We start from the raw sequence: 25,771 nt of genomic DNA on the forward strand, positions 1-25,771 counted from the left end.
GAGACTGCAGCAGAAGAGGAAGCAGGAGGAGCCAGAGACCTTTCTTGGTTTTTGAGGTGTTTACTCCAATGCAGCTCGTTCTTAACACTTAAATGCCTGGTCATCAGTGGCGTACACAAAATCCATGGGGCCCCGGTGCGAAACTGATCCATGGGGCCCCCTCCCTGTCGCCCCCCCCCCCCAACCTGCCGCAAGAATTTACTTGGGCCCCCTGGATTGGGATTAATAATGCTCCGTGCCTCTGTGACCTTTTTACTACAAAATCACAGTAAGATAAAGTTGTCACTGTGATTTTGTAGAAAATAAATCACAGAGAGGCAAAGAGCATTATCAATCATGTTAATGCTCCGTGTCTCGGCTGTCCGGGACGGGGCATGGTTCTCTTTCAAGCAGCAGATTACCCGCACGGCATCCGCTCATGTGAAAGAGCCCTAAGCCCAATGCATAGCTACACTCACCCAGTCCTAACTAATAAAATCTGGTCCTACCTCATCCAGGGTGTCGCTGGCGACGGCGTGATGTCAGCTGGATCCAGAACAAGGTCCCTGTGGTGATAGAGAAAAAAGAATAATCACATAAGAAAGGGATGGTGACTGCCCCTGTCAAATCACCAGCAGGGGGCGCTGTGCTGGCCTGTAAGACTGAGCCATGCCAATGTATAGCATACATTTCCCCTAAGTGCTACTACACATTACTAATGCCCACCTTGTGGCCCCTCACAGTAATTAAGCCCACCTTGTGGTCCCTTCAAAATAGTTATGTCTTTCTTGTGGCCCCTCACAGTAGTTATGGCCAGATATATGCCCCCCTTACAGTAGTTATGGCCAGATGTATCCCCTTCACAGTAGTAATGCCCAGATATGTGTCCCCCTCACAGTAGTTATGCCCAGATATGTGTCCCCCTCACAGTAGTCGTTATGTCCAGATATGTGCCCCCTCACTGTAGTTATGGCCAGATATGTGTCCCTCTCACAGTTACAGGGGGCAAAATGGAATATATATATAGCGGAGGCAAAAAATTGAATATATACACAGGGGACAAATGGAATATATACAAAGGGGGCAACATGGATATATATACAGGGGCCCTGTAAATATATATATATTTATCCATTTTGCCCCCTCTGTATATACTCCATTTGTCCCCTGTGTATGTATACCATTTTTTACCCCCTCTGTATATATTTAATTTTAGTAATTTTTTTCATTTTGCCAAATATTTAATTACATTTGCCCCCGGGGTCGGGCCCCTATGAAGGATTTAAGGATTTGCTGCGATTCCCACTCTGCCAGATGCTCCCTGTGTTATAAAAAAATATTAAATAAAAATTACCTACTCTGAACCTGTTCTGCTCCTGCCGTCTTGTTCATAATACCGTCTTCTGGTGTGCGTCTGCCGCGTCATCCCGTCAAGCAGCGTGATCCCGCGAGACCTGGTGCGAGGGTCACGGGTCTGGAGCAAGGCACTGGCAGCAGCCCTGGATGGAGGAGGGGCCGCCGCGTAAGTTACTTACTGCGAGTGCGCAGTGCTGCACCACCGACCGGCCATATACTATTAAAACTTTTAAAATCTGCGGGCCCCAGCTGCCTTGGGTACAGCACTACGTCCGAGCCCCCTGGAGTGCCGGGCCCTGTCGCAACTGCGACCGCTGCGCCCCCTGTATGTACGCGCCTGCTGGTCATACAGGTTGTGCTCAGGTTGAGAACGTGTATGCCTCGCTTCAGGCTCTGATTGCACAGCGTGCAAACCACTCTTGTCTTGTCGTAAGCACATTGTCTGAAGAACTGCCATGCCAGGGAACTCCTGGGAGCTGGCTTTGGTGTGCTCGGTCCCTTGCTGCAGTGGGCAGTAGCAGGCGTACTGTCTAGAGGACGGCCGCTCCGCTTTTGCATCCTGCTCCCTCTTCTGCTGTGCTGGTGGCTCTGTGCGACCACCACCTCTTCCTCCGAACTAAATAGGTCACTCGCATTACCTTAATTCCATGTGGGATCGAGGACCTCATCATCCTCCACATCATATTTCACCCAGTCTTCACCCCTGCCCTTCTTGTTGGTCTGCACATTTTCAAAAGCCCCAGCAGTTGGCACCTGTGTTTTGTCATCATCCGAGAAGTGCTGTGATGGTCCTCCCATGTACTTATCTTGAAAGATAAGTGGTTGGGCATCGGTGCACTCAATCTCTTCCACTTCTGCGGCATGGCTAGGTGGATGGCCCTGGGAAACTCTGCTAACAGTCATCAAAAAGCAGAAGAGACTGCTGCATGACTTGGGGCTCAGACTGCTTGGCTGATTTGCAAGGGGGTGAGGTGAAAGACTGATGGACATGGGCTGCAGGTGCCAACTCTGATCTTTCAGCAGGAGACTGGGTGGGAGACAATGTGAAGGAACTGGAGGCACTGTCAGCAACCCAATCTACTATCGCCTGTACTTGTTCAGGCCTCACCATTCGTAGAGCCGCATTAGGCCCGACCAAATACCGCTGCAGGATCTGTCGCCTACTCGCACCTGAGGAAGGGGTTTCACTTGTGCGTATAGCTGGCACAGATCGACCACGTCCTCTCCCTGCAACAGGAGCTCCACCAGCAGCACCACGACCTGGGCCATGTCCCTTATTTGACGCTCTCCTCATACTTCTTGAGTTTAGTATCTTGCCCTAAATGGGTGTTTAATTTATAATAGAATAGAACGACAGTATGTACAGGGTGCATCTCATACGCCCTGAACCAGACTAGGCCTCAATTAAATTTGTTTGCCCAAAATGGCTGTATTTAAAATACCTGAATAGAACCCCTGTATATAAAGGGTGTATCTCACAATGACATCTGCAGAAAAGGCTGCCAAATATATTTTTTTTGCCCAAATAGGTGTTTGTTTAATAACTGAATATGACAGCAGTATATAACCCTGGAATTTCAAACGTCTTGATGTTGCAAGGGCGGAACAATTGTGTATTTTGCCCAAAAAAGGGTGTTTTATTAATAGAAGATTTTAACATCTGTATATAAAGGGTGTATCTCACATGCCCTGACCCACACTAGGCCGCAATTAAAGATTTGTGCCCAAAATGGCTGTATTTCAAATAACTGAATATAACCCCTGTATTTAAAGGGTGTATCTCACACGCCCTGACCCACACTAGGACGCAATTAAAGATTTGTGCCCAAAATGGCTGTATTTTAAAAAACTGAATATAACCACTGTATATAAAGGGTGTATCTCACAATGACATCTGCAGCAAAGGCTGCCATTTTTTTTTTGTTCAAACGGGTGTTTGTTTAACCACCTCAGCCCCCCTAGCTTAAACACCCTTAATGACTAGACCACTTTTTACAATTCTGCACTACACTACTTTCACTGTTTATTGCTCGGTCATGCAACTTACCACCCAAATGAATTTTACCTCCTTTTCTTCTCACTAATAGAGCTTTCATTTGGTGGTATTTCATTGCTGCTGACATTTTAACTTTTTTTGTTATTATTCTAAATTTACCGAAATCTTTGCAAAAAAATGACATTTTTCACTTTCAGTTGTAAATATTTTTTTTTTAAAACTACATTTCTATATAAATTTTTCTCTAAATGTATTGTTCTACATGTCTTTGATAAAAAAAATGTTTGGGTAAAAAATAAATGGTTTGGGTAAAAGTTATAGCGTTTACAAACTATGGTACAAAAATGTGAATTTCCGCTTTTTGAAGCAGCTCTGACTTTCTGAGCACCTGTCATGTTTCCTGAGGTTCTACAATGCCCAGTAGAAAAACCCCAAAAATTACCCCATTTCGGAAAGTAGACACCCTAAGGTATTCGCTGATGGGCATAGTGAGTTCATAGAAGTTTTAATTTTTTGTCACAAGTTAGTGGAAAATGATGATTTTTTTAATTTATTTTTTTCCTTACAAAGTCTCATATTCCACTAACTTGTGACAAAAAATAAAAACTTCCATGAACTCACTATGCCCATCACGAAATACCTTGGGGTGTCTTCTTTCCACAATGAGGTCACTTGTGGGGTAGTTCTACTGCCCTGGCATTTTAGGGGCCCTAATGCGTGAGAAGTAGTTTAAAATCAAAATGTGTAAAAGATGCCCTGTGAAATCCTAAAGATGCTCTTTGGAATGTGGGCCCCTTTGCCCACCTAGACTGCATAAAAGTGTCACACATGTGGTATCGCCATACTCAGGAGAAGTCGGGCAATGTGTTTTGGGGTGTCTTTTTACACATGCCCATGCTGGGTGAGAGAAATATCTCTGTCAAATGACAACTTTGTATAAAAAAAATGGGTAAAGTTGTCTTTTAGAGCGATATTTCTCTCACCCAGCATGGGTATATGTAAAATGACACCCCAAAACACATTGCCCAACTTCTCCTGAGTACGGATATACCGCATGTGTGACACTTTTTTGCAGCCTAGGTGGGCAAAGGGGCCCACATTCCAAAGAACACCTTTAGGATTTCACAGGGCATTTTTTACACATTTTGATTTCAAACTACTTCTCACGCATTAGGGCCCCTAAAATGCCAGGGCAGTATAAATACCCCACAAGTGACCCCATTTTGGAAAGAAGACACCCTAAGGTATTTCGTGATGGGCATAGTGAGTTCATGGAAGTTTTTATTTTTTGTCACAAGTTAGTGGAATATGAGACTTTGTAAAAAAAAATAAAAAAATCCACATTTTCCGCTAACTTGTGACAAAAAATAAAAAATTCTAGGAACTCGCCATGCCCCTCACGGAATACCTTGGGGTGTCTTCTTTCCAAAATGGGGTCACTTGTGGGGTAGTTATACTGCCCTGGCATTTTAGGGGCCCTAATGCGTGAGAAGTAGTTTGAAATCCAAATGTGTTAAAAATGCCCTGTGAAATACTAAAGGTGTTCTTTAGAATGTGGGCCCCTTTGCCCACCTAGGCTGCAAAAAAGTGTCAAACATGTGGTATCGCCGTACTCAGGATAAGTTGGGCAATGTGTTTTGGGGTTTCACTTTACATATACCCATGCTGGGTGAGAGAAATATCTCTCTAAAAGTCAACTTTTCCAATTTTTTTATACAAAGTTGTCATTATAGAGAGATATTTCTCTCACCCAGCATGGGTATATGTAAAAAGACACCCCAAAACACATTGCCCAATGTCTCCTGAGTATGGCGATACCACATGTGTGACACTTTTTTGCAGCCAAGATGCGCAAAGGGGCCCAAATTCCTTTTAGGAGGGCATTTTTAGACATTTGGATCCCAGACTTCTTCTCACACTTTAGGGCCCCTAAAATGCCAGGGCAGTATAAATACCCCACATATGACCCCATTTTGGAAAGAAGACACCCCAAGGTATTCAATGAGGGGCATGGCGAGTTCATAGAAGATTAAATTTTTTTGGCACAAGTTAGCCGAAATAGATTTTTTTTTTTTCTCACAAAGTCTCCCTTTCCGCTAACTTGGGACAAAAAGTTAAATCTTTCATGGACTCAATATGCCCCTCAGCGAATACCTTGGGGTGTCTTCTTTCCGAAATGGGGTCACATGTGGGGTATTTATACTGCCCTGGCATTTTAGGGGCCCAAAGCGTGAGAAGAAGTCTGGAATATAAATGTCTAAAAAATTTTACGCATTTGGATTCCGTGAGGGGTATGTTCAGTTCATGTGAGATTTTATTTTTTGTCACAAGTTAGTGGAATATGAGACTTTGTAAGAAAAAACAAAAAACACAAAAAAATCAATTTCCACTAACTTGTGACAAAAAAATGTCTCAATGGAGCCTTACAGGGGGGTGATCAATAACAGGGGGGTGATCAATGACAGGGGGGTGATCAGGGAGTCTATATGGGGTGATCACCACCCTGTCATTGATCACCCCCCCTGTAAGGCTCCATTCAGACGTCCGTATGTGTTTTGCGGATCCGATCCATGGATCCGTGGATCCGTAAAACACATACGGACGTCTGAATGGAGCCTTACAGGGGGGTGATCAATGACAGGGGGGTGATCAATGACAGGGGGGTGATCAGGTAGTCTACATGGGGTGATCACCCCCCTGTCATTGATCACCCCCCTGTAAGGCTCCATTCAGACGTCCGTATGTGTTTTGTGGATCCGATCCATGGATCCGTGGATCCGTAAAACACATACGGATGTCTGAATGGAGCCTTACAGGGAGGTGATCAATGACAGGGGGGTGATCAGGGAGTCTATATGGGGTGATCACCCCCCTGTCATTGATCACCCCCCTGTAAGGCTCCATTCAGACGTCCATATGTGTTTTGCGGATCCGATCCATGAATCCATGGAGCCGTAAAACACATACAGACCTCTGAATGGAGCCTTCCAGGGGGGTAATCAATGACAGGGGGGTGATCAATGACAGGGGGGTGATCATGGAGTCTATATGGGGTGATCAAGGGGTTAATAAGGGGTTAATAAGTGACAGGGGGGGTGTAGTGTAGTGGTGTTTGGTGCTACTTTACAGAGCTGCCTGTGTCCTCTGGTGGTCGATCCAAGTAAAAGGGATCACCATAAGGGCCAAGTAGCAGGTATATTAGACGCTGTTATCAAAACCATGAGGAGCAGACGAGATGGCAACTCGGCCTAGGAGATAGGATCTAGGTCACCTCCTATTGCTTCCCTAATCCTCGCCCTGACTCCTCACCATATGAGCAGACCTGGATGGTAGGAGTCGCTCTGATAATCCCTCAAATAGAGAAAGGGCTGAGACACAGATGAACAGGAGTCTCACCGGCCTAGCTGCAAAGAAACAGGCAGTGTACAGCTACTGAATCAGCAGGTAAAAGCCCAGAAACAACCCACACTTACGGCAACAACGACAACCGGAGCCCCATGCGGGCAGAATGCATGGCGGCCCCCAGCAGAGCTACACACTGACCCTAACACCCCCTTCCGGAGACAACAACAGATAGACAGGGGGGATGTCTAGCAAACATGCTGGACAACAAACACCACCAGACATGTAACAGTGACTAGACATCAAACACCAATCCATACCAACTACACCACACATAGAAACATAATAGGAAGGGGAGGTGACACTGGGATGACAAAGTAGAGACCTTGATGTTTCACAATGTGGCCCTCAAGCACTGGGCAGAAGGTAGAGGCCGGACAGGAGCACAGCTCCAGCACACAGCAAGGCTGAAGGAACTCTAAACCCAGCCAACAGGCCACAGGCAAGATAAACCTCGTGGCCACACCCAGGACACACCTAAATCCCCACCAGTCAGATAATTAACCCCTCCGGAACCAGACAGGGAAGGCCCCAGAAGAAAGGAGGAGGCATCTACATGCTACAACCACAACAAAATGCCGCTGGCAACAGCATGCACGGCAACCGTGTCACGGCACTCACAACAGAGGCTGTGACACAAGGATTGGACCACCTTTTGCTCAACATACATGTGCAGAGCTGGTATAGCTCCTTTAGAGAAGTAATGACAGCTTGGTATTCTCCACCTTGGCTCAGCACAAGCCATCAGTTCTCTGAAGTGGGCAGAGTCAACCACATGTAAAAGGAGGGACTGTAGCACCAGCAGCTTGGCCAGTAACAGGTGTAGCTTTTGTGCCGTTGGATGAGTACATGCATACTGTTGTCTTTTTTAAATCGCCTCTGATTGATTGCAGACAAAATGAGTGATGAGAAGTAGGAGTAGGGGAAGCATCAGGACCAGTAGACGATGGGAAGGAAACACAGCTCCCTTCTGCTGAGGTGGTGGATCCCTAACTGCTGGATAAGGAGTGGAGGTGACTGGGAGATGCAGCAGTTGCTGAGTCAGGCTGTACTACTACAATAGCACCATGGTTTTCCCAGACCACTTTCTGGTGAAGCTCTATGTATTGAGGCAGGGCCATGGTGCCAACATTGGCACCCTGGCCATGCTTCACCTTCTGCCCACAGATCCTACATACTGCCACTCTGACGTCCCCGGTGATTTGATGAAAAATTCCCACACATGGCATTTTACCCCCACCACTGCATGCTGAGTGCCTGGTGCTAATTCATTGAACTCGTGCACAGCTAGTTGTTTCCAGATAGGTAGGATCATGAGTAGCATACAGTTTACCCCAGGCAGATTTGGCTTCAGATCTCAAACTGCTGCCACTCTGCTGGCTCACATTCAAGGACAGATGGATTGCTGGTCAAAAGACGACAGCTGGATGATAGTTTCAGCTCTGACATGTTGCTGTGGCTGCTATCACCCCTCTTCTTCTGCTACTATTTCTACCGGCTACAGCAACATTTTTGACACTGCCCGTTACCTCATAGGGCCCTGGCACCTGTCTGTTGGACAAACTGTAAGGTAAAGTATCTGCATATATAAAATAAGGTGGCCATCCCAATAACAGCCTCTGGAGGCAATTTTTGTTTATGATTGCATTTTACTCATTTTTGGCTAAAAATACATTTTGGCCATTATTAAAATATTGAGCCATTCTGTCACAAAGTGTTAACTGTTTTTCTAACTTCCACTTTCATTTTGTTCCGGTCATCTAATAAACCTCATCTCTAAACTACGAACAGGTCATAAACACTTATTTAATCCACATTCTTATAGTAACATAGGGACTGAGCCTTATTGAGTGTTTATAATGTCAAAGAGCAGAGATAAGCAGTCTGTCTGCTCCTCAGATCTTAATAACAGTTAAATTACACTACTTCTCCACCCCAAATTGAAAATCAAGGCGTAATAGATCTCCGTATCTATTAAACAATGGGGGGCACCCCAATAACAGTTAAATTACACCACTTATTCACCCCATAATGAGAATTAAGGCGTAATAGATCTGCATATCTATTAAACAAGAATGACACGACAATAACAGTTAAATTACACTGTATATTGCTATCTATTAAAAAAGGTGGACACTGTTCAATTAGATAGCTCTGTGCAGGGATTGATGCAAAGCTGAGCTGTCTCTTATGGATCCCTTCAACTTCCGATTACACAGCCTGCACTGTCCCTATGCTCTCCCTACACTGTGTAAAAATTCTCCCTATGATCTCTCTATACTGACCTTGCACTGTCACTGCCAGGTCCCTGTCCAAGATTCTACAATTTAAGCTTTGTTAAAGAATGTTCCTAGCACTTGGCACATCTTGAGACCGGACAGGATTATGATTTTTGCAGGGCTGTGAGATCACAGGGCATGACCATCTGCTGAGTAGAGATGTCGCGAACATAAAATTTTCCGTTCGCGAGCGGCGAACGCGAATTTCTACAAATGTTCGCGAACGTGCAAATCGGGCGTACCGCCATTGACTTCTATAGGCAGGCGAATTTCCACAGAAACTGTTTCTGGCCACAATAGTGATGGAAAAGTTGTTTCAAGGGGACTAACACCTGGACTGTAGCATGCTGGAGGGGGATCCATGGCAAAACTCTCATGGAAAATTACATAGTTGACGCAGAGTTGGATTTGAATCCATAAAGGGCATTAATCACTTAACAATCCAAATTTTTTTTGAACAACGTGGTTTAAAACATTCAGTGTGTGTATACAATCAGGTATGATGTTGTATCGATCAGGTAGTGTAAGGGTTACGCCCGCTTCACAGACATTGACAGACCAAACTCGCCTTTTAATGCACCGCAAATAACCGCAAACAGTCCATTTGCCCAACCGCAAACTTCCCATTTGCACAAGGTTGGATACCAAGCTAGCCATGTCCCGTTGATGTCATTGAAGGTTTCTTCCTCCACCCAGCCACGTACAACACCAAGGGTCCCGGAAAGGTGAATTGAATAGATTTTTCGAATGGGGAGATGGTTAAAAAAACGCTGGCTCCCTCCCCTTTGTTTGAATCCACGGTCACTGCGTCTGTGCCGTGCAATTTACTGTCCCACCCGATATGAGTGCTATTTTCTATAGTTCTCTCTTCTCATCAGTTTAATCCCTGTTACGTCCCCAATCTGGGGTCCATTTATTAAATGGATTTTTCGAACGGGGAGATGGTTAAAAAAACGCTGGCTCCCTCCCCTTTGTTTGAATCCACGCCACGGTCACTGCGTCTGCGCCGTGCAATTTACTGTCCCACCCGATATGAGTGGTATTTCCTGTAGTTCTCTCTTCTCATCAGTTTAATCCCTGTTACGTCCCCAATCTGGGGTCCATTTATTAAATGGATTTTTCGAACGGGGAGATGGTTAAAAAAACGCTGGCTCCCTCCCCTTTGTTTGAATCCACGCCACGGTCACTGCGTCTGCGCCGTGCAATTTACTGTCCCACCCGATATGAGTGGTATTTCCTGTAGTTCTCTCTTCTCATCAGTTTAATCCCTGTTACGTCCCCAATCTGGGGTCCATTTATTAAATGGATTTTTCGAACGGGGAGATGGTTAAAAAAACGCTGGCTCCCTCCCCTTTGTTTGAATCCACGCCACGGTCACTGCGTCTGCGCCGTGCAATTTACTGTCCCACCCGATATGAGTGGTATTTCCTGTAGTTCTCTCTTCTCATCAGTTTAATCCCTGTTACGTCCCCAATCTGGGGTCCATTTATTAAATAGATTTTTCGAACGGGGAGATGGTTAAAAAATTGCTGGCTCCCTCCCCTTTGTTTGAATCGACGCCACGGTCACTGCCTCTGCGCCGTGCAATTTACTGTCACACCCGATATGAGTGCTATTTTCTGTAGTACTATTCTCATCAGTTTAATCCCTGTTACGTGACATCCCCAATCTGGGGTCCATTTATTAAATTGATTTTTCGAATGGGGAGATGGTTAAAAAAACGCTGGCTCCCTCCCATTTGTTTGAATCCACACCACGGTCACTGCGTCTGCGCCGTGCAATTTACTGTCACACCCGATATGAGTGCTATTTTCTGTAGTACTATTCTCATCAGTTTAATCCCTGTTACGTCCCATATCAGGGTGGGATTGCCTTTTGTGAAAAAAAATTTAGGCCGGGTAAATTTTTATACGTGTAAAGGCTGATTCATTGGCCTGTATTTGTGGGAGGGGCTTGGCCACCTACTTCAACGGCCGGCGCCCTCCCACATGCGTACGTAGTGCAGAGTCCTTAGGAAGCGTGCGCTCGTACCTGGCAGTCCCTTCGGCAGATTGGGTAAGTGGACATGCGTGCGTGCGGTGGTCGGCCCTTTGGTGAGTAGGGGCCGCCATACGCCGGGTCTCTGCTTCACCAGCAGACAGCAGGGGACGGGGCTCCACAGCACGGGGACCCCTCCTGCCCGTTCAACGGCAGCATCTCTTCAGCCGCCGGGGGGGGGGATGGAGCCACGGATACGGCACTCCCCTCCTCCGCCGCCGAGGCTCGTGCTCGGCACCTCTCTCCGGCGAGGGGCGGGGCCAGTGGTCACGTGAGGACCCAACCCCCCGCCCGCCTCCCCGCCCGCTTCCGCCCCCTTTTCGGCCAAAACACAGCCTGCGCTGCCCCGCTCCCTCACCTGGTGGGCTGCGCAGTCAGCTGTGGGTCGGCCCCCTAGCTGGGGGGGGCACCCCGGCGACGGGCGCCCTGCCGGGGAGCGGGACGGCGTCATGCGGCTCCGCCCGTCACAACAGAATCGGGGACAGCAACACAGACTCCCCCGCGTCCCAAATTGCCAGGGGGCCACACTTTTTCCCCACGCGGTGGAGATGCCCAGCCGGCGGTGGAGATGCCCAGCCGGCGGTGGGGCGGCCCCTCGTGGAGTAGGGGGGCACCCCCGCACTGGGCACCCCATCAGGGAGTGGTGGGCCCCCCACGTGGCACGTCCCATACAAGAAGGGGGGAGGCATGTCTGATTAGGCCTCCCCCTATGCCAGGGGGCAGCGCCGTTTCCCCACGTGGTGGAGATGCCCAGCCGGCGGTGGGTCGGCCCCTCATGGAGTAGGGGGGCACTCCCGCACTGAGCACTCCATCAGGGACCGATGAGGCCCCCCACGCGGCATTTCTAGTTTCGGCAAGGTAGGGCCCTCGTCGCCGGGGGCCCCCCTGTGTCGACCTCATGCCAGAAGGCTGCGCTGCTCCCCACGCGGCAGAAGTGCTCAGCCGGCGGACGGCGCCACCCTGGGACAGAGGGGGCCCCCGCACTGAGCACCCTGTCAGGGACACGCGTTAGCTCTCCACGTGGCACCCGTTTCATGTTTAAGGGGAGTGTCAGCCGTTGCCTAAAGATCCATCCCCACTTGGTTCATGGTGCCAGGGAACTCTGCGTTCCCCACGCGGTTACCGTGGAGCACGGTGGGGCACGCAACGGCTCGCTCCTCGCCCACATTAAAGTCTGGCACGGGCCGCCGTGCCGCTTAGATAGGTAGGGGTTTCATCACCAACGTTGGGTACTGGTCAACGTCAATCAAAACACCCACTCCCACCAGTCGACCCACCTCCCCTCACGACCACGTCCTGGTAATTGAGCCTCACGCATTGACTGGTTCTTTTGTGTTGTTCCATTGTTGTTTTCCAGGTTCTAACAGTGGTTAGTCAGAGAAAAGTTGGTTGGATCTCAATTGATTTTCCTTGTCTACCAAGGTAGTGGGGGTACACGTTGGGGGACGGGAAGTGGCTGCCTTCAGGCTGGTGTCTCATGCATTTTTTTACGTACAGGTTGTTTTATTTTCCTTAAATACTTCCGTGGAAGTCAGTGTATAGGGATTCTCAGTTGGTAAGTATGTCAGGTCCTTGCATGGACTTCCGGGTGGCGGTTCCTGGCCATTCCTTCACGGCTCTTCTGGTGTTAGTGTGCATACCTCACGGGAATTGTTCACCATTTCATTACGTGGTTAGACAGCTGCACGGATACCAGTGGTCATCCAGGCTAGTCGGTCATATTACGTTACTGTTTTCACAGCTGCAATGTCACGTGCATCAGACATTGTCGAAGCGTCGGTGGACGAGGTCGTAGCACAGACATCCGAGAGGGGCAGTACACCGTCCCTACGTGCTTGGACCGTCCCCAGGCTTATGGCGGAGCTGACAAAGCGGGGCGTTCCTTTCCCGGCAACCGCCAGAAAAGCGGAGCTATATCGGCTGTGGAGAGACTCCCTGGTACCCAGTGCCAATGATCCCCCTGCAACTACGATGCAAACATCGCTGACTCAGATACACGTCATGCTAAACAGTCTGACGTCGGCCGTCACATCCATGCAGGCGAGATTGGAGTCTATCGAGGCTCGCAGCGCAGTCGTACCAGTTTCCTCCCTCGAGGTTCCGGTCGCCTCCACCTCTGCCATAGCAGACATTCGTTCTGTCCAGTCCGTCCCCAACGTGACTCCCTCCCACTACGTCGACGGTTATTTAAAGCAAACTCAGCAAGGGACAAAAAAGAACACCAATCCTCTTGATTCTCCGCCACAAAACAACGCAGATATGTCTCCAGATTCTGATTGACGCGCTCTGTCTGGCCATTCGACTGCGGGTGGAAAGCAGAAGAGAATGACAACCGAACCCCCAAGCGAGAACAGAAAGCCTTCCAGAATCTGGAAACAAACTGCGTGCCCCTATCAGAGACTATGTCTGAAGGAATACCATGCAATTTGACAATGTGATCAACAAATGCCTGCGCCAGCGTCTTAGCATTGGGCAAACCAGGAAAAGGGATGAAATGCACCATTTTGCTAAAACGGTCCACCACCACCAGAATCACAGTCTTCCCCGAGGAACGAGGCAGGTCCGTGATAAAGTCCATGGACAGATGTGTCCAAGGACGGGAAGGAATGGGTAAGGGAAGGAGAGGACCTGATGGCCGTGAATGAGGGACTTTGGCACGAGCGCAAGTCTCGCAGGCTGCCACAAAACCCTCAACCGACTTACGAAGCGCAGGCCACCAGAATCTCCGAGCGATGAGATCCAGTGTGGCTCTTACCCCCGGGTGCCCAGCAAGGACCGTATCGTGGTGTTCTTTAAAAATCTTGTGTCTTAAAGCGAGAGGCACAAACAACCTCCCAGGAGGACAAAGATCAGGAGCCTCTGACTGGGCTGCCTGCACCTCTGCCTCCAATTCAGGAAAAAGAGCAGAGACCACCACACCTTCAGCCAAAATGGGACCCGGGTCTTCAAAATTCCCGCCTCCCGGAAAACAACGTGACAGGGCATCTGCCTTCACATTCTTAACTCCAGGGCGGAACGTGACAACAAAATTAAACCTAGAAAAGAACAACGACCATCTGGCCTGTCTCGGGTTCAGACGCTTGGCTGACTCCAAGTAGGCCAGATTTTTATGGTCAGTAAATACGGTAATAGGGTGTCTGGCTCCCTCTAGCCAATGGCGCCATTCCTCAAAAGCCAACTTGATGGCCAACAATTCCCTATCTCCCACATCGTAATTTCTCTCTGCGGAGGAGAGTTTTCTTGAGAAAAAGGCACACGTCGCCAATTGGCAGGAGAGGAACCCTGAGACAAGACCGCCCCCACACCCACCTCAGAAGCATCAACCTCAACTATGAAGGGTAACGAAACATCAGGTTGCACCAAGATGGGAGCGGAAGCAAAACTCTCCTTGATATCAGAAAAAGCCTTACGCGCCTCTACTGACCAAGAAGAAAAATCTACCCCCTTTCTGGTCATATCAGTGAGTGGTTTAACAATAGAAGAATAATTCAAGATGAACTTCCTGTAATAATTGGCAAAGCCCAAAAAACGCATCAGCGCCTTTTGATTCTCAGGAAGCTCCCACTCAAGCACAGCGCGGACCTTCTCGGGGTCCATGCGAAAACCAGAAGCGGAGAGAAGAAACCCCAGAAATTGAATTTCTGGAACCGCAAACACACATTTTTCCAGTTTCGCATATAATTTATTCTCCCGCAGGATGAGCAAGACCTGACGTAAATGTTCCTTATGAGTTTTGAAATCGGGAGAAAAAATCAAAATGTCATCCAAATACACCAATACAAATTTTCCCATCAAATGATAAAAAATGCTGTTCACGAAATGCTGGAAAACGGCTGGGGCATTCATCAAACCAAAAGGCATAACCAAGTTTTCAAAATGGCCCTCAGGGGTATTGAAGGCCGTCTTCCATTCGTCCCCTTCTCTGACCCTGACCAGGTTGTATGCCCCTCTTAAATCTAATTTGGAAAAGACTTTAGCCCCAACAACCTGGTTAAATAGGTCCGGGATCAGAGGAAGCGGATAAGGGTCACGAATTGTGATATTGTTCAGCTCCCTGAAATCCAGACAAGGTCTTAAAGAACCATCTTTTTTCTTAACAAAGAAAAAACCAGCGGCAACAGGTGACTTCGAGGGTCGTATGTGTCCTTTTCTCAGACTCTCAGAGATATAAGCACGCATAGCGATCCTCTCAGGTTGGGAAAGATTGTATAAATGAGATTTAGGCAGCTTGGCGTCTGGGATGAGATTAATAGGGCAATCGTACTCCCTGTGCGGGGGCAAATCCTGAACTCCACTCTCAGAGAAGACATCCGAAAATTCAGAGAGAAAAGATGGTATAGTCTTAGTAGCAACCTCAGAAACAGATGTCATGAGGCAATTCTCTCTGCAAAAGTCACTCCAACCATTTATTTGCTTCGCTTGCCAATCAATGGTGGGGTTATGCTTAGTGAGCCAGGGCAGCCCCAACACCAGCGGGGTGGGCAAACCGCTAAGGACGAAACATGACACATCCTCAACATGAGCATCACTCACAATTAAACGGATATTGTGAACTATGCCCTTTAATGATTTCTGAGAAAGTGGAGCGGAATCGATAGCAAATACAGGAATATCCTTTCTCAAAGCGCACACCTGGAAACCATGAGTTATTGCAAAGTGATTATCAATGAGATTGACTGCTGCTCCACTATCCACAAAAATCTCACAAAAAATGTTCTTGCTCTCTAGCGCCACCCTAGCCGGCAGGACAAAACGGGAACTACAAGCAAACGGAAAATCTTCAATCTCCGCCTCAATCCTGCCAATAGTAACAGACGGAACATTTTTCAAAGATTTTTTCCTCTTTGTTTCTTTATTATACCCAGAGAACTGCCTGAATCTCCTAGAGGGACAAATATTTGCCAAATGATTAATACCTCCACTACAAAAACAAACCCTCCCATGCGGGCTGAATCTTCTATTGTCAGAAGCAATCAACCCCAGCTGCATGGGCTCCTGCTCAGAAGGGGCTGACAGCGACTGAGACCCTTGCGCAGAGAATGGGACTGCTGCACAGTCCTGGGACCGAGTATGACAGGAAGGAGAGATCTCTCCTCTCTCTCTAAGACGCCTGTCAATACGAACGGCCTGAGACATAGCAGAGTCCAAAGAAATAGGCCTTTCATGAAAGGCAAATGCATCTTTCAATCCCTCTGAAAGACCATGGCAAAATTGACTTCGGAGTGCAGCATCATTCCAACCAGTATCAGCTGCCCAACTCCGAAATTCTGAGCAGTATATTTCTGCGGATTGTTTACCCTGGCATAGGAGACGTAGTCTAGACTCCGCCAGAGCAATACGATCCGGATCATCATATATCTGACCCAGGGCTAAAAAGAATTCATCCACTGAACGGAGGGGCCGTGCCCCCTCCGGCAGCGAAAAGGCCCAGGACTGAGCGTTACCCCTGAGCAGCGATATAATGATCCCCACCTTCCGTTCCTCATCACCAGAAGAATGGGGAAGAAGGCGAAAATGGAGTTTGCAAGCCTCTCTAAAACGCACAAAATTCTCACTACCCCCGGAGAACGTATCCGGGAGCGAGATCTTAGGCTCAGAACAAACTCCATGAACGCCAGCTGAACCGGTCACTTGAAGCTGAGAAAAAGTCCTGCGGAGATCAGCTACCTCCAATGAAAGACCCTGAAGGCGTTCAGCCAAAAGTGAAACCGGATCCATGCTTGAGACGGTTATGGCGGCTTATAATGTCACGGACGGTGTACAGGAAACAAGGCAAAACAACATGCATAAATGACTCGCTGGATCCAGAAGCTAAAGAACAAAAGGGGGACCCCTGTAGAAGACCTGGGACTTTCCCTGGCTGCTCAGCCTATGCATAGATCCGAATGGTGGAGGTATGCATATCCACGTACCTTGACTATATAATCCCTGAGCACCCTGCAATAGTGAGGGGACACGACCACCGGCTCCCTACACCAGACACGGAGGGAGTCAGGGTCACCTGGGATCCAGCAAACAGAAAATAACAGATAACAGTATAACACTTAACTTTGTAGAGGAGAGGAGAACCAGATGGGCATGCACACATACTCCAGGAAGAAATATAAGCCGCCCAGAAAAGCATTCTGGGGAAGAATTTAAAGGGAAACAATTAGTCCAACACATAACAGCTGAGAGAGGCTAATGAGAGGAGGAGCTGAATACCACACCACAGAACTCAAGGAGGAGGTTCTGAAAGGCCTCTGTCAGAGCTTCTCAGCTGTCTGGTTGTGACAGCTGGATCCCGAAGGGCTGTGGCGATGTGTAGGACTGAAAAAGCTCTGCATGTCCTCCATCAACAACACATCTGTAAAGCGTCCTGTCCTTGCCGCCGTGGTCATGGTAGGAGGAGGATTACTTTCACCTCTTCCCCAGTTAGATTCCCGTTGTGCTGTGACATCCCTCTTATAAGCTGTGTAAAGCATATTTTTTAGTTTGGTTTTGAACTGCTGCATCCTTTCTGACTTCCGGCAATTTGGTAACATTTCCGCCACTTTCTGCTTATACCGGGGGTCTAGTAGCGTGGCCACACAGTACAGGTCGTTCTCCTTCATCCTTTTTATACGAGGGTCCCTCAACAGACATGACAGCATGAAAGACCCCATTTGCACAAGGTTGGATGCCGAGCTACTCATTTCCCGTTCCTCCTCCTCACTGATGTCATTGACGGTCTGTTCTTCCCCCCAGCCACGTACAACACCACGGGTCCCAGATAGGTGACAACAATGAGCACCCTGGGATGCCTGCTGTGGTGGGTCTTCCTCTTCCTCAAAGCCACATTCCTCCTCTGACTCCTCTTCCTCATACTCCTCTTGCAGCGTTGCCGCAGGTCCGGCAAGCGATGATGACAAGGCTATTTCTGGTGGTGATGGTGACCACAACTCTTCCTCTTCCTCTTCACGCTCATCTACAGCCTGTTCCAGCACTCTTCGCAGGGCACGCTCCAGGAAGAAAACAAATGGAATGAGGTCGCTGATGGTGCCTTCGGTGCGACTGACTAGGTTTGTCACCTCCTCAAAAGGATGCATGAGCCTACAGGCATTGCGCATGAGCGTCCAGTAACGTGGCAAAAAAATTCACAGCTCCGCAGAGGCTGTCCTAGCACCCCGGTCATACAAATACTCGTTGACGGCTTTTTCTTGTTGGAGCAGGCGGTCATACATTAGGAGTGTTAAATTCCAACGTGTCGGGCTGTCGCAAATCAAGCGCCTCACTGGCATGTTGTTTCGGCGCTGAATGTCTGAAAAGTGCGCCATGGCCGTGTAGGAACGCCTGAAATGGCCACAAACCTTCCTGGCCTGCTTGAGGACATCCTGTAAGCCTGGGTACTTAGACACAAAGCGTTGTACGATGAGAATAAACACATGTGCCATGCACGGCACATGTGACAACTTGCCCAAATTCAATGCCGCCAAGAAATTGCTTCCATTGTCACACACCACTTTGCTGATCTCCAGTTGGTGCGGGGTCAGCCACTGATCCACCTGTGCGTTCATGGCGGACAGGAGTGCTGGTCCGGTGTGGCTCTCTGCTTTAAGGCAAGTCAACCCCAAGACAGCGTGACACTGTCGTATCCGGGATGTGGAATAGCCCCTGGGGAGCTGGGGGGATTTAGTTGATTTGCAGCCAAATGCCGCAGCAGAAGAGGACTCAGCCAAGGAAGTTATGGAAGAGGATGGAGTAGGAGGAGTAGAGGAGGTGGCAGTAGGCCTGCCTGCAAGTCGTGGCGGTGTCACCAACTCCGCTGCAGAGCCACGCATTCCATGCTTGGCAGCCATCAGCAGGTTGACCCAATGCGCAGTGTAAGTGATATACCTGCCCTGACCTTGATTTGCAGACCAGGTATCAGTGGTAAGATGGACCCTTGCCCCAAGACTGTATGCCAGAGATGCATTGACTTCCTTTTCAATCACTAAGTACAGGTTTGGGATTGCCTTATTAGAAAAAAAAATTCGTCCGGGTACCTTCCACTGTGGTGTCCCAATAGCGACAAATTTTTTAAAGGCATCAGACTCCACCAGCTGGTATGATAAAAGCTGACGGGCTAAGAGTTCCGTCAAGCCAGCTGTCAGACGCCGGGCAAGGGGGTGACTCTGTGACATTGGCTTCTTACGCTCAAACATTTCCTTTACAGACACCTGACTGTGGGCAGATGAGATGGAATTGCTGAAGGTGAGAGGGGGAGTGGCGGGTGGTTGAGAGGGGGCAAGGAGGACAGCAGTGGTTGACGTGGCTGAAGATGCTGGACCAGGAGGAGAATGGTGGCTTTGAGCTTGTGTGCTGCTTCTACTCGTCATCATGTGTTGATCCCATAGGCGTTTGTGATGTGCGATCATGTGCCTTCGCAAAGCAGTTGTACCTAGGTGGGTGTTGGATTCCCCAAGACTCCGTTTCTTTTGGCACAGGTTGCAAATGGCATCGCTGTTGTCAGAGGCAGACACACAAAATAAATGCCACACTGCTGAGCTTTGCAATGACGGCATTCTGGTGGTGGCAACAGCATGCGTTGATTGGCGAGCTGTCTGGCTGACCCCGGGTGCCGATACATGCTGTCTGACTGTGCCACTAGCTCCTTGCGACGACCTCCCCCTGCTTCCAACTCGTCTCCTCCTTCTCTCTGTCTCCCCTTCTGAACTTTCCCCCTCTTCTTCTCTTCGAGCAGGCACCCACATGGCATCCACAGACACATAATCATCATCAACCACTTCACTTGTATCTGACACCTCAGCAAAGGAAGCAGCAGCGGGTACAACATCATCATCATCATCACACTGTACGTCCATGTGTGTAATGCTGCCTGACTGAGACATATCCCTGTTATCTACATCTCCTGGCAATAATGGTTGCGCATCACTAATTTCATCCAACTGATGTGTAAATAACTCCTCTGAGGGATCAAGTGAAGCGGCAGTGGTGGCTGTGGTGGTAGTGGTGGTGGTGGCGGCGGGGGGTAGAGTGGTAACTTGAGAGCAGGTGACCAAAGCTGAGCTGGAGGAGGATGGTGCGTCAAGGTTCTTAGCGAAAGCTGTTGAAGATTGAGTGTCCTGTGTAAGCCAGTCAACAATTTTCTCCGAAATTTTTGGGTTCAGGGTACGTGGCCTCTGAACACTGGGCATTATTCCAGGGCCAGTGGAAATCACAGCACCACGAAACTGACGGCCCCTGCGGCGTGGCCTGCCTCTTCCTGTCATTTTTAATTAGATAAGTGTAACTATGCGTGCAAGGTACTGTGCCACCCTATATAAGTGGTAGGGCAGTGGGCACAGTACAGTCTGTGTGGGCCTGACACACACGGGCTTGCAAATGTGATTAGATCACAGAAAAAATATTAATAGAATTTTGAGTGAATGACACCCTGTAACGGTATGAGTGGAGGCCTAGCCACTAGCCAGTGGTCACAATACAGTCTGTGTGGACCTGACACACAAGGGCTTGCAATTTGCAAATGTGATTATTTCACAGAAAAATTTTCAATAGAATTTTTTTTATCTGCAAGGTATTTGAGTGAATGACACCCTGTAACGGTATGAGTGCAGGCCTAGCCACTAGCCAGTGGGCACAATACAGAATGTGTGGGCCTGACACACACGGGCTTGCAATTGAGATTAGATCACAGAATATTTTTATATTGATTTTTATTTTTTTTGCAAGGTATTTGTGTAAATGACACCCTGTTACGGTATGAGTGCAAGCCTAGCCACTAGCCAGTGGGCACAATACAGAATGTGTGGGCCTGACGCTCACGGGCTTGCAAATGTGATTAGATCACAGAAAAAATGTAAATCAAATTTTTTTTTTCTGCAAGGTATTTGAGTGAATGACACCCTGTAATGGTATGAGTGCAGGCCTAGCCACTAGCCAGTGGGCACAATAGAGTACGTGTTGGCCTGACGCACACGGGCTTGCAAATGTGATTATATCACAGAACAATTTTCAATAGAATTTTTTTTAATCTGCAACGTATTTGAGTGAATGACACCCTGTAACGGTATGAGTGCAGGCCTAGCCACTAGTCAGTGGGCACAATACAGTATGTGTGGGCCTGACACACACGGGCTTGCAAATGTGATTAGATCAAAGAAAATTTTTAAATTGATTTTTTTTCCCTGCAAGGTATTTGAGTGAAAGACACACTGTAACGGTATGAGTGCAGGCCTAGACACTAGCCAGTGGGCACAATACAGAATGTGTGGGCCTGACGCACACGGGCTTGCAAATATGATTAGTTCACAGAAAATTTTTAAATCAAATCTTTTTTTATATGCAAAGGTATTTGAGTGAATGACACCCTGTAACGGTATGAGTGCAGGCCTAGCCACTAGCCAGTGGGCACAATACAGTATGTGTGGGCCTGACACATACGGGCTTGCAAATGTGATTAGATCACAGAAAAATTTTAAATCTATTTTTTTTTTCTGCAAGGTATTTGGGTGAATGACACCCTGTAACGGTATGAGTGCAGGCCTAGCCACTAGCCAGTGCGCACAATACAGTATGTGTGGGCCTGACACACACGGGCTTGCAAATGTGATTAGATCACAGAAAAATTTAATATAATTTTTTTTTCTGCAAGGTATTTGGGTGAATGACACCCTGTAACGGTATGAGTGCAGGCCTAGACACTAGCCAGTGGGCACAATACAGAATGTGTGGGCCTGACCACACGGGCTTGCAAATGTGATTAGATCACAGAAAATTTTAAATATAATTTTTTTTCTGCAAGGTATTTGAGTGAATGACACCCTGTAATGGTATGAGTGCAGGCCTAGCCACTAGCCAGTGGGCACAATACCGTATGTGTTGGCCTGACACAAACGGGCTTGCAAATGTGATTAGATCATAGAAAAATTTTTAATAGAATTTTTTTTTTCTGCAAGGTATTTGAGTGAATGACACCCTGTAACGGTATGAGTGCAGGCCTAGCCACTGGGCACATTACAGTATGTGTGGGCCTGACGCACACGGACATGCAAATATGAGTAGATCACAGAAAAATTTTAAATAGCATTTTTTTTTCTGCAAGGTAATTGAGTGAATGACACCCTGTAACGGTATGAGTGGAGTCCTAGCCACTAGCCATTTAGCACAATACAGTATGTGTTGGCCTGTCACACACAGGCTTGCAAATGTGATTAGATCACAGAAAATTTTTCAATATAATTTTTTTTATCTGCAAGGTATTTGAGTGAATGACTCCCTGTAACGGTATGAGTGCAGGCCTAGCCACTAGCCAGTGGGCACAATACAGTATGTATGGGCCTGACACACACGGGCTTGCAAATGTGATTAGATCAAAGAAAAATGTTAAATAGATTTTTTTTTTTCAGCAAGGTATTTGAGTGAAAGAAACCCTGTAACGGTATGAGTGCAGGCCTAGCCACTAGCCAGTGGGCACAATACAGAATGTGTGGGCCTGACCCACACGGGCTTGCAAATGAGATTAGATCACAGAAAAATTTTTAATAAATTTTTTTTTTACTGCAAGGTACTTGGCTGAATGACACCCTGTAACGGTATGAGTGCAGGCCTAGCCACTAGCCAGTGGGCACAATACAGTATGTGTGGGCCTGACACACACGGGCTTGTAAATGTGATTAAATCACAGAAAATTTTTAAATCCCAATTTTTTTTCTGCAAGGTATTTGGGTGAATGACACCTTGTAACGGTATGAGTGCAGGCCAAGACACTAGCCAGTGGGCTCAATACAGAATGTGTGGGCCTGACGCACACGGGCTTGTAAATGTGATTAGATCACAGAAAATTTTTAAATCAATTTTTTTTTTCTGCAAGGTATTTGGGTGAATGACACCCTGTAACGGTATGAGTGCAGGCCTAGACACTAGCCAGTGGGCACAGTACAGTATGTGTGGGCCTGATGCACACGGGCTTGCAAATGTGATTAGATCACAGAAAATTTTAAATATAATTTTTTTTTTCTGCAATGTATGTGAGTTAATGACACCATATAACGGTATGAATGCAAGCCTAGCCACTAGCCAGTGGGCACAATACCGTATGTGTTGGCCTGACACACACGGGCTTGCAAATGTGATTAGATCATAGAAAATTTTTAAATCACATTTTTTTCCTGCAAGGTATTTCAGTGAATGACACCCTGTAACGGTATGAGTGCAGGCCTTGCCACTATCCAGTGGGGACAATACAGTATGTGTGGGTTCTGACACACACGGGCTTGCAAATGTGATTAGATCACAGAAAAATTTTAAATCTAATTTTTTTTTCTGCAAGGTATTTGGGTGAATGACACCCTGTAACGGTATGAGTGCAGACCTAGACACTAGCCAGTGGGCACAATACAGTATGTGTGTGCCTGACACACACGGGCTTGCAAATGTGATTAGATCATAGAAAATTTTTAAATCACATTTTTTTTCTGCAAGGTATTTGAATGAATCACACCCTGTAACAGTATGAGTGCAGGCCTAGCCACTAGCCAGTGGGCACAATACAGTATGTGTGGGCGTGACGCACACGGGCTTGCAAATGTCAGTAGATCACAGAAAATTTTTAAATAGCATTTCTTTTTTTCTGCAAGGTATTTGAGTGAATGACACCCTGTAAAGGTATGAGTGCAGGCCTAGCCACTAGCCAGTGGGCACAATACAGTAGGTGTTGGCCTGCCGCACACGGGCTTGCAAATGTGATCAGATCACAGAAAAATTTTCAATAGAATTTTTTTTTATCTGCAAGGTATTTGAGTGAATGACACCCTGTAACGGTATGAGTGCAGGCCTAGCCACTAGTCAGTGGGCACAATACAGTATGTGTTGGCCTGACACACACGGGCTTGCAAATGTGATTAGATCACAGAAACATTTTAAATCAATTTTTTTTTCTGCAAGGTATTTGGGTGAATGACACCCTGTAACGGTATGAGTGCAGGCCTAGACACTAGCCAGTGGGCACAATACAGAATGTGTAGGCCTGACGCACACGGGCTGGCAAATGTGATTAGATCACAGATACATTTTCAATAGATTTTTTTTTCTGCAAGGTATTTGGGTGAATGACACCTTGTAACGGTATGAGTGGAGGCCTAGACACTAGCCAGTGGGCACAATACAGAATGTGTGGGCCTGACGCACATGGGCTTGTAAATGTGATTAGATCACAGAAAAGTTTTAAATCAAATTTTTTTTAATCTGCAAGGTATTTGGGTGAATGACACCCTGTAACGGTAAGAGTGCAGGCCTAGACACTATCCAGTGGGCACAATACAGAATGTATGGGCCTGACACACGGGCTTGCAAATGTGATTAGATCACAAAAATTTTAAATCAATTTTTTTTTCCTGCAAGGTATTGAGGTGAATGACACCCTGTAACGGTATGAGTGCAGGCCTAGACACAAGCCAGTGTGCACAATACAGAATGTGTGGGCCTGAAGCACACAGGCTTGCAAATGTGATTAGATCACAGAAAAATTTTAAATTGAATGTTTTTTTTCTGCAAGGTATTTGAGTGAATGACACCCTGTAACGGTATGAGTGCAGGCCTAGCCACTAGCCATTGCGCACAATACAGTATGTGTGGGCCTGACACACACAGGCTTGCAAATGTGAAAAGATCACAGAAAAATTTTCAATATAATTTTTGTTTTCTGCAATGTATTTGGGTGAATGACACCCTATAACGGTATGAGTGCAGGCCTAGACACTAGTCAGTGGGCACAATACAGAATGTGTGGGCCTGACGCACACGGGCTTGCAAATGTGATTAGATCACAGAAAAATTTTAAATAGAATTTTAGTTTTTCTGCAAGGTATTTGAGTGAATGACACCCTATAACGGTAGGAGTGCAGGCCTAGCCACTACCCAGTGGGTACAATACAGTAGGTGTTGGCCTGACGCACACGGGCTTGCAAATGTGATTAGATCACAGAAATTTTTTAAATAGTTTTTTTTTTTTTCTGCAAGGTATTTGAGTAAATGACACCCTATAATGGTATGAGTGCAGGCCTAGCCACTAGCCAGTGGGCACAATACAGTATGTGTGGGCCTGACGCACACGGGCTTGCAAATGTGAGTAGATCACAGAAAAATTTTAAATCACTTTTTTTTTCTGCAAGGTATTTGAGTGAATGACACCCTGTAACGGTATGAGTGGAGGCCTAGCGACTAGCCAGTGGTCACAATACAGTATGTGTTGACTTGACACACACAGGCTTGCAAATGTGATTAGATCACAGAATTTTTTTTATTAGAATTATTTTATCTGCAAGGTATTTGAGTGAATAACACACTGTAACGGTATGAGTGCAGGCGTAGCCACTAGCCAGTGGGCACAATACAGTATGTTTTGGCCTGACATTCAAGGGCTTGCAAATGTGATTAGAACACAGAAAATTTTTCAATAGAATTTTTTTTTCTGCAAGGTATTTGAGTGAATGACACCCTGTAAACGCATGAGTGCAGGCCTAGCCACTAGCCAGTGGGCACAATACTGTAGGTGTTGGCCTGACGCACACGGGCTTGCAAATGTGATTAGATCACAGAAAAATTTTAAATCAATTTTTTTTTTAACTGCAAGGTACGTGGGTGAATGACACCCTGTAACGGTATGAGTGCAGGCCTAAACACTACCCAATGGGCACAATACAGAATGTGTGGGCCTGATGCACACGGGCTTGCAAATGTGATTAGATCACAGAAAAAATTTTCA

The sequence above is a fragment of the Bufo gargarizans genome, chromosome 9, assembly GCF_014858855.1.
Source record: "Bufo gargarizans isolate SCDJY-AF-19 chromosome 9, ASM1485885v1, whole genome shotgun sequence".
NCBI classification, from domain to species: domain Eukaryota; kingdom Metazoa; phylum Chordata; class Amphibia; order Anura; family Bufonidae; genus Bufo; species Bufo gargarizans.